This window comes from Rhipicephalus microplus, chromosome 3, assembly GCF_043290135.1.
Source record: "Rhipicephalus microplus isolate Deutch F79 chromosome 3, USDA_Rmic, whole genome shotgun sequence".
Classification (NCBI taxonomy): Eukaryota; Metazoa; Arthropoda; class Arachnida; order Ixodida; family Ixodidae; genus Rhipicephalus; species Rhipicephalus microplus.
In genome coordinates, this window is record NC_134702.1 from 47,275,806 (window position 1) to 47,286,804 (window position 10,999).

Sequence of the window (10,999 nt, forward strand, 5' to 3'; positions counted from 1 at the left end):
GGTGTTGCTGGTATTCATGTTGCTGTCGGCTTCGTGGCGCAACTGCAAGCAACTGTAACATATAACATATGCGGCTGCTTAACGTATGTGCGTACGTGTATTTGTAGATATATTGAGCACCACTTCATAACGTCTCGCTCAATAAAAAAATAAATAAAACACCTGCACCTTGCATTCGAACGCTTCTCATAAATCGATTCCCAAGGTACGTAGGATTGCCCATTTTTTCTTCTGAATTATTTTTTGTTTCTGCCTCGTATAAATATATACATACATATACATATTGCTGACATGAAGGTGATGGCGACGGCAAAAATGAGCCGAAAGTGCGATAAAACATCGCAATAAAACAAAAGAGACATTACCTACCGAAACTAAGATATGATTATGAGACGCACGTCGTTGTCGGGGGTTCCAGAAAAGTTTTGACCACCAGAAGTCCCTTAACTTGCGCCTAAATCTAAGTTTGAACGTTCACTAACCCTTGCTTCAGTGGTTTATTTATTCGTCACTTCGCCACCTTATAGAAATGCAGCGTCAGTAACGAGGAAACGTGTGCTTTCCCCTTTTCCAGGTGATATAACGTGTTTCATTACTCTGAAGACAGATCACTTCATCGGAACTTCCGGTCTCCGTGACATGCGGGAGGGCAACGTGACTCGAGTAGAACATCATGGATGGCATTTTAATACCACCACAGCCCGAATGAAACGATAAAGTTCCGTTCTACTTAGCATAAGCATCGCTATTTTGCCAGTGTCACTAGTTGGCCGAGTCACTTGATGGTTCAAAAACCTGTGGGCCGTGGCACTTTATGCTTCTTGCTGTTTTGGCAACATAGCACAGCCAAAACCAGCGTCGACAGCAACGTGACACTCGGCTAACGACACCATGAGTGGCACCTCTACGCATGGGCCCGTGAACCATCCGCAAGTGACGGCAACCGGCTGCTGCTGCGGATGGAACGTGCCTCGGGCTCCACAGCGCTACACAACAGGTGTTAAGGTAAGCGGCAGGTTAAAGAGGACGCAGGACTCGCTTGCTGGATTTTGTGCCAACCGGTGGTGCCCCCTCGATCTCCGGCGACAGCGCAGCTCTGGCCGACTGGGCTCCCCCTACGCCATCTGATGACGCCGACAAGAGCTCTCGCCGAGTGGTGCCTCGTCCTCAGACTGCTGCGACCATGCCCATCTTTCCTATCTCCTCTTTACTTCCGTCGTTTGCTGTCCCCGCGCCTCACTCTCTCCTTCCTCTCCCTATCTATTTACCTTTTATTCCTAACTGTTTAATACCTTTTCATCCTATCCTTTCAATCCCTCCTTACGCCCATCCTTCGGGAGCTATTGTTGGGGTGTCGCACTCTGATGCAAGCAGTTACGGGGCTCACTTTTCTCTTCTTTTCTATTTAAGAATCACATAAGAAGAAGAACACGCACAAATGAATCTTGTGTGGAATAAGAACAAGAATATGTAGCGAATCTCGTGTAGGTGTATGAGCTTCTTTAATAAAGAAGCAGTGACTCTTACCATAAAATGCAAACCACCAGTTCACTTTCAAAATGGCACCGGTCAGCTGCCGAACTAAAAGAAAATTCCCAAAAACGCAAGAGACGTGTCTAAAGTGCACACGCATCTCCCAAGCTTGCTCAAATACGCACGTGCAAAAGCCTCTCCCAAGCTTGCTGAAGTGCGCACATAAGCGGGCGGATGAAGGGGGAGGGGGCGGCTGCCTCCCCGCCTTTTCACCTAAGATGTGGGGACTCAAAGTCAGCCCCACACATAGATATATAAAAAGGGGGGCGCTGTGACTCGAGAGGGAGGCGAAGTCAGTGCCACTATACATAAGCATAACAGGGAGGGGAGCTGTCTGTCTGTCTGTCTGTCTGTCTGTCTGTCTGTCTGTCTGTCTGTCTGTCTGTCTGTCTGTCTGTCTGTCTGTCTGTCTGTCTGTCTGTCTGTCACATGATTCAGCCACTTGGCCAAATTTTGAGCACTTGCTGAACGCTCAGCCATCTTGTATTGCGCGCTGTGCTCATACTTGGGAGCAATGTTGTTTGAAAAGTGAATATTACGCATATGTGTGGTTCAATAAAAGTACGAAAGTGTTCGGTGGTGTGTTTTTTTACTAGAAAATATGTAGGTACGTAATTTTAATGACCCCAGTGTTTCTTAGCCAGCGATGAAAATGCGACGCTGAGCACGATGATAATGCGCCGCTATGCACGAAAAAACCCTCTGCCGACGATATGGTGCTGCCATCTGGCAGTGACATCCTGGGTTCTGCAAAAGCTCATGTTTCTCGACGCCACTGCCAGATGGCTTGCATATCTCGCTCAGTGCCGTTTCTCGCGCGGATCGGACCAGGACTCATGTAGTACGGGCGGCAGAAGGCTATCGTCATTCGACGACACTTGCAGCAGAGCACGCAGATACGCAGCCATCTTTTCTTGTTGGCGCTCGTCGGCGTTTCTAACAGCAAGGCGCTGTGTGCATGCCACGATCACTTAGCGCGTGCTTGTCATCAAATTTTCGCAGAGTGAGTGCTGTCATTGCGTGAACGGAAAATCGGGCGAGTTAAGAAAGTGAAGGTCTTATGTCTCGTGTCAACGAAGGTGCCATGTCAGCGAAGGTGCCCTGTCTTGTTTGTGTGAGCCTGTCTTCTTTGAATTTGCATCCAAGTGAGTTAGCTCCTATTGCAGCCAACATGGCACCTTTGCTTTTCTGGTGACAAATACTCGGGTCTGAGCACGCGTTATGTAATCGAAGCGCCGTTGTTTAATCGCAAGCTCTTAGTTTATGGCATTTTGAACTGTGTCGCTAATGCTTCTGTGATTGTCACTTCAGGGGCCAATTAAAATAGTGTACCACGTTGTAATGGACAGTTTGCAATAATATGCAAGTCGGCTTTCTTTTAAGGCCTGTTTTCCAACCAAAAACTCTCGTTCACAGGTTGCTTTTCTCGCCAATTGTGCAGTGAAGGCACGCGAGCTCGCGAGTACAACACAATGAGCGAGAAAAGCAGTCTGTGAACGAGAGTTTTTGGTTGGAAAACAGGCCTTAAAAGAAAGCCAACTTGCATATTATTGCAAACTGTCCATTCATTAACGTTGTAGAAGTGGTAGGCATTCTAGGATGAAAATGTGGCAATATAATCTTTGCTGAGTCGTAAATAGGTATAAATTTTGAGAATAACCTTTAGTTTGAAGTTGGAGCTCGCGTAGCGTTGTTCGGTTCCCGCGGGTGTCCTCGTATTTCGCACTACCTGCTCAAAAATGGAAGCTTCCAGGTGTGTAGGACTCTTTATCTCGGCTTAGAAAGAGTTCTTACTGCACCACCGCCAATATTTCGATTAAGCCATCGCAGATAATGTTCCGCTTTCACATTTATTTTTTAGCGCCACTATTGCAGTGCGCACATACATGGTTAAGATATGTTCCCGTTCGTCAAGCGTGTTCTTTTAGTCCCGTAGTGAATACACTCGCCTTCGGAGTTTGAGAAGCCTCTTTAGAGAGGCTGCTTCACCAATGAAACTGATTTTGATGCATTTATATTTTTCAGGGTCATTCGTCTAATTAGACACGCAGCGATCAACTAAAGGACCAACGTACGAATGCATGGTTTCCTCGTTCAATGGGCATTTCTATGCTGACCACTTCCGCTCTGCCCCCTCCCCTCCCCGCCAGAACAATCGCCGGTGGAGTCCGGAAAAAAAGAAAAGTGTGGCAACGAATGCAAGATTTGAAAGGCATACTTCTGGTACTTCTTAAAACGGCCTGCCTTATTAAGTACCTGCATTGCCAAACTCAAGGCTATTCTCCATAAAAATCTGTTTCATGTCACTTCAATAAAATTGTTTGTATGTGTGTTTTGCACCAGGGACGTAAGCTTATAGCCATTTTAAATCTTGCATATAACAATTTTGCACACTTTCTCTTCACTTCAATAAAACTATTCGTTCGTGCACTTTTCACCAGGAATGTAAGTAGTCTATTGCCTTTGTAAATCTCGTATTTAACGATTTTGATAAGTTTTGTCTACTTGAATAATAATCTTTTTGGATGCACCTTTCATTAAGAACCTTAACCTGCGGTTTTTGTATATATTGTAAATAATTACTAGAAAGTTTCATCATTTTGAATGAAATTGTTCATCGGTGCATTATTCACCACAGAGGTAAGCGTACTTTATCTGCAAATCTCGTATTACCAATCATTTAAAATTTTAACGGAGTTCAATAAACCTGCTTTTGGGCGTTTTTTTTTTTTCACCGCAAAGGAGAGCATATATTGATGTATGAAAAACCCATACATCCTGATGGTCTTGTGGTTATGGTGGTCGACTGTAGAACCGAAGGGCATGGAATCGAATCCTGGTTGTGGCGACCGGATTTCAATGGAGGCAAACTCCTACAGGTCCTTGTTTTTCAATTTGGGTGTGCGTTGGAGAACCTCAGGTGGCCGAAAGTTCCGGAGCTCTATACTACGGCGTTCCTCGAAATCATATTATTCTTCTTGAGAGACGGAAGCCCAAGTATTATTATATTATTATTTGGAAAAGGAGTAATTGGTTATTCTTTAATGTTTCATCCCGTTTTAATAGGATTGTTTGTGGGTGTATTTTTCAACAGAATAGAAGCCTTGGAAAATTATGAATTTAGTGATTTTTGGACGATCAGCTTTCTCCCACAAGAGTGGCGGTTTGGGCTTGTTAAAATTTGTCATAATGTCGAACACCACTCGAACAAGTTTAGTCTGGCGTCACGCGTTGAAATGGTGCACATTTAATGCGTATATGTGCCTTTTAAGCTGTATAGCTTCCCTTGAGATGCTTGCTTCACTGCAACAACTGTGGAAAACCACTCGAAAAAGCTTAGGCCCTTATCAGCTATAATAAGGGCCAAATTTTGCCTAACGTCACGCTTTGGTGAGCATTTATTGCGTATAGGCACATTTTGAGCTGTATAGCTCGACCTCAGATGCCTGCTTCACTGCAGCAAAAGTATAAAACCACTCGAAGAACTTTAGGCTCTAATCACGTTCGATAAGGTTTTACTTTTGTCTGACGTCACGACTTGAAATGGTGCACATTTAATGCATATAGAGGCCTTTTGAGCTGTAGAGCTTGACTTAAGATGCCTGCTTCACTGCATGGAAAGTCGGAAACCACTTCAAAAGTTTAGGTCCTTATCACCTATGATAAGCCCCTACTTTTTTCTGATGTCACGATTTGAAATGGTGCTCATGTAATGCGTATAATCCCCTCTTCAGCTGTGCAGCTTCCCCTGAGATGCTCGCTTCACTGCAACAAAAGTCGAAAACCACTCGAAAAAGTTTAGGTCCTTATCACCTATGATAAGGCTCAACTTTTGTCTGACGTCACGCTTTGAAATGGTGCACATGTAATGCATAAAAGCACCTCTTGAGCTCTATACATTCCCCTGAGATGCCTGCTTCACTGCAGGAAAAGTCGAAAACCTCTCGAAAAAGTTTAGGCTCTTATCACCTATGATAAGGCTCAACTTTTGTCTGACGTCATGCTTTGAAATGGTCCACATGTACATGCATATAAGTGCCTCTTGAGCTCTATCGACTCCCCTGAGATGCCTACTTCACTGCAGCAAAAGTCGAAAACCACTCGAAAAAGTTTACGTGCTTATCACCTATGATAAGGCACAACTTTTGTCTGACGTCACGCTTTGAAATGGTGCACATGTAATGCATATAAGCGCCTCTTGAGCTCTGTAGATTCCCCTGAGGTGCCTGCTTCACTGCAGCAAAAGTTGAAAACCACTCGAAAAAGTTTACGTCCTTATCACTATATGATAAGGCACAACTTTTGTCTGACGTCAAGCTTTCAAATGGCGCACATGTAATGCATATGAGCACCTCTTGAGCTGTATAGATTCCCCTGAGATGCCTGCTTCACTGCAGCAAAGGTCGAAAACCACTCTAAAATGTTTACGTTATTATCAGCTATGATAAGGCACAACTTTTGTTTGACGTCACGGTTTGAAATGGTGCACATGTATTGCATATAAGCGTCTCTTGAGCTCTATAGATTCCCCTGAGATGCCTGCTTCACTGCAGCAAAAGTCGAAAACCACTCAAAAAAGTTTACGTCCTTATCACCTATGATAAGGCACAACTTTTGTCTGACGTCAAGCTTTGAAATGGTGCACAAGTATTGCATATAAGCACCTCTTGAGCTTTATAGATTCCCACGAGATGCCTGCTTCACTGCAGCAAAAGTCGAAAACCACTCGAAAAAGTTTAGGTCTTTATCACCTATATGATAAGGCACAACTTTTGTCTGACGTCACGCTTTGAAATTGTGCACATGTAATGGAGATAAGCACCTCTTGAGCTCTATAGATTCCCCTGAGATGCCTGCTTCACTGAAGCAAAAGTCGAAAACAACTCGAAAACGTTTACGTCCTTATCACCTATGATATGGCACAACTTTTGTCTGACGTCACGCTTTGAAATGGTGCACATGTAATGCATATAAGCGCCTCTTGAGCTCTATAGATTCCCCTGAGGTGCCTGCTTCACTGCAGCAAAAGTCGAAAACCACTCGAAAAAGTTTAGGTCTTTATCACCTATATGATAAGGCACAACTTTTGTCTGACGTCACGCTTTGAAATTGTGCACATGTAATGGAGATAAGCACCTCTTGAGCTCTATAGATTCCCCTGAGATGCCTGCTTCACAGAAGCAAAAGTCGAAAACAACTCGAAAAGGTTTACGTCCTTATCACCTATGATATGGCACAACTTTTGTCTGACGTCAAGCTTTGAAATGGCGCACATGTAATGCATATAAGCACCTCTTGAGGTCTATTGATTCCCCTGAGATGCTTGCTTCACTGCAGTAGAAGTCGAAAACCTCTCGAAAAAGTTTAAGCCTTTAACACCTATGATAAGGCTCCACTTTCGTCTGACGTAACGCTTTGAAATGGTGCACATGTAACACGTGTAAGTGCCTTTTGAGCTGTGTAGTTTCCCCTGATGTACTTGCTTCACTGCAGCAAAAGTCGAAAACCTCTCAAAAAAGTTTAGGCCCTTATCACCGACCATAAGACTCAACTTTTGTCTGACATCACGATTTGAAATGGTGCACATGTAATGCGTACAAGCGCCTCTTGAGCTGTAGAGGTTCTTTTGGGATGCCTGCTTCACTGCAGCAAAAGTCGAAAACCACTCGAAAATGTTTACGTCCTTATCACCTATAATAAGCCACAACTTTTTTCTGACGTCAAGCTTTGAAATGGCGCACATGTGATGCGTATAAGCACCTCTTGAGCTCTATAGATTCAACCGAGATGCCTGCTTCATTGCAGCAAAAGTCGAAAACCTCTCGAAAAAGTTTAAGCCCTTATCACCGACTATAAGGCTCAACTTTTGTCTGACGTCATGCTGTGAAATTGTGCATATAAACACCTCTTGAGCTCTATAGATACCCCGAGATGCCTGCTTCACTGCAGCAAAAGTCGAAAACCACTCGAAAAAGTTTAGGTCCTTATCACCTATGATAAGGCACAACTTTTGTGTGACGTCACGCTTTGAAATGGTGCACATGTAATGGAGATAAGCACCTCTTGAGCTCTATAGATTCCCACGAGATGCCTGCTTCACTGCAGCAAAAGTCGAAAACCACTCGAAAAAGTTTAGGTCTTTATCACCTATATGATAAGGCACAACTTTTGTCTGACGTCACGCTTTGAAATTGTGCACATGTAATGGAGATAAGCACCTCTTGAGCTCTATAGATTCCCCTGAGATGCCTGCTTCACTGAAGCAAAAGTCGAAAACAACTCGAAAACGTTTACGTCTTTATCACCTATGATATGGCACAACTTTTGTCTGACGTCAAGCTTTGAAATGGCGCACATGTAATGCATATAAGCACCTCTTGAGGTCTATTGATTCCCCTGAGATGCTTGCTTCACTGCAGTAGAAGTCGAAAACCTCTCGAAAAAGTTTAAGCCTTTATCACCTATGATAAGGCTCCACTTTCGTCTGACGTCACGCTTTGAAATGGTGCACATGTAACACGTGTAAGTGCCTTTTGAGCTGTGTAGTTTCCCCTGATGTACTTGCTTCACTGCAGCAAAAGTCGAAAACCTCTCAAAAAAGTTTAGGCCCTTATCACCGACCATAAGACTCAACTTTTGTCTGACATCACGATTTGAAATGGTGCACATGTAATGCGTACAAGCGCCTCTTGAGCTGTAGAGGTTCTTTTGGGATGCCTGCTTCACTGCAGCAAAAGTCGAAAACCACTCGAAAATGTTTACGTCCTTATCACCTATAATAAGCCACAACTTTTTTCTGACGTCAAGCTTTGAAATGGCGCACATGTGATGCGTATAAGCACCTCTTGAGCTCTGTAGATTCATCCGAGATGCCTGCTTCATTGCAGCAAAAGTCGAAAACCTCTCGAAAAAGTTTAAGCCCTTATCACCGACTATAAGGCTCAACTTTTGTCTGACGTCATGCTGTGAAATTGTGCATATAAACACCTCTTGAGCTCTATAGATACCCCGAGATGCCTGCTTCACTGCAGCAAAAGTCGAAAACCACTCGAAAAAGTTTAGGTCCTTATCACCTATGATAAGGCACAACTTTTGTGTGACGTCACGCTTTGAAATTGTGCACATGTAATGGAGATAAGCACCTCTTGAGCTCTATAGATTCCCCCGAGATGCCTGCTTCACTGCAGCAAAAGTCGAAAACCACTGGAAAAAGTTTAGGTCCTTATCACCTATGATAAGGCTCAACTTTTGTCTGACGTCACGCTGTGAAATTGTGCACATGTAATGCATATAAGCACCTCTTGAGCTCTATAGATTCCCCCGTGATGCCTGCTTCACTGCAGCAAAAGTCGAAAACCTCTCGAAAAAGTTTAAGCCCTTATCACAGACGATAAGACTCAACTTTTTTCTTACGTCACGATTTGAAATGGTGCACATGTAATGCATATAATCGTCTCTTGAGCTGTGTAGCTTCCCCTGAGATGCCTGCTTCACTGCAGCAAAAGTCGAAAACCACTCGAAAAAGTTTACGTTTTTATCACTATATGATAAGGCACAACTTTTGTCTGACGTCAAGCTTTCAAATGGCGCACATGTAATGCATATGAGCACCTCTTGAGCTGTATAGATTCCCCTGAGATGCCTGCTTCACTGCAGCAAAGGTCGAAAACCACTCTAAAATGTTTACGTTCTTATCAGCTATGATAAGGCACAACTTTTGTTTGACGTCACGGTTTGAAATGGTGCACATGTATTGCATATAAGCGTCTCTTGAGCTCTATAGATTCCCCTGAGATGCCTGCTTCACTGCAAAAAAAGTTGAAAACCACTCGAAAAAAGTTTATGCTCTTATCACCTAAGATAAGGCTCAACTTTTGGTTGACGTCACGCTATGCTGGTAAACCCATTATGCTTGTTTTTCGTTCCACATGTGTCAGAAACGGTGCGGAATAGTTTACTATCGTTGTTGCTGAGAAGCCAACTTCCTGTCACGAATGGTGGAGAGGGGTCACTATAGTTTGCGTGAATGTTACCTTTTGTCCATTTTTTCGCCAGAGAGCCATTGTTTTGGTGGATCGCGCGTTACAGCAGCTCATATAGAGCACGACAATTGATTTCACGTCAGACAAGAGCTAGTCGTTACCTTGGGCGATAAGGACAAGAACATTTACGACCAAATTTCGAAGAAATGATTGTTTGAAGCAAACGCATCAAAGTAGCCTTTAGCTCGGAGGGCTTGTACTTGTACGCGTTACTCTACCTTGGAAGCGCATCAATATAGAAAATAGGGAGATGTCTGATTGATTAATAGAACTGTGGTCAATATCTGATACTCTAACTATTTTCAAGACAATCAGGAATGGTGGTGCCTAGAGAACCGAAAATCTGGGGAAAGTTTGTAAAGATATTGTTTGACAGGAGAGTGCCATGTGTGAATGCGTAGTGCCAATGCTACAGAAGTAACACATAAAAAACAAAACGTGTCTTTCTTCTCATGCTGGGTTTCGAACGCAGGCAAACTGTGCTTCGAGGGAGTTTCCTAACGCCAAGGCTACTCTCCACGTATGCTTACCTCCATATATACGAACCATTGAATACGTAGTGTCAATGATAAAAAAAAATTAAAAACAAAACCAAGCTTTCTGCAGACGCTGGGCTTTGAAAGCAGGCCACCACATCGCGAGGGCGAGAGTGTTACTGACTAGGCTACTATCCCACTTTTTTTAAATGATAGGTTGCTATCCTACATATGCTGAACCTGCGTATTTATGAATCATGTGAATGCACAGAGCCAATAGTACATAAAATATCAAAGAAAAAAAAAACATGAATCTTCCTGCCACTGCTCAGTTTCAAACCCATGCCCCCATGCTGTCAAGGCGAGTATTTTGACGACTTTGCCACGCACCCACGTACGCTGATCATTATTATATATGGATTATATATACGCGAAGTACCGGTGATACAAAACACATAAAAAACAAAACTAATATTTCTACAGAGAAAGAGTTTCGAGCACAGGCCACCACACCATGATGGCGACTTTCTTTAAGGGGGCCCTTAAACCCCAACGAGTGCAAAGGCGGAACAGTAGTTTGTGTGTGTTTTCGTCTTTGCTACCCTTCTTAAACGCGCCATCTGCTCCTCGCATTTTATTCCTTCAGAAAACACGTGGAATGTCAGCGCTAAGCGTTGAGCTAAGTGAGGATTTCACTCTTTTTCAACGACACGATGCTATCTCCTCTCGGCTCAGACGCATCGCAGAAATCGAAGTGAAATAGGTGTGTGATGCACGATCGCTCTGTGAGACAAGGCAGGACGGACGTGCGACTGCAGGGCAAAGCAGGGTAGGCGACGATTCACAACAGATATATCTCGTGTAACGACCAATCGAGAGCTTATTCAGTCCTTACGTCACGTGAACACACAGCTGAGCGGCACAAATTGTGCCGCGAAGGCTGAGAAT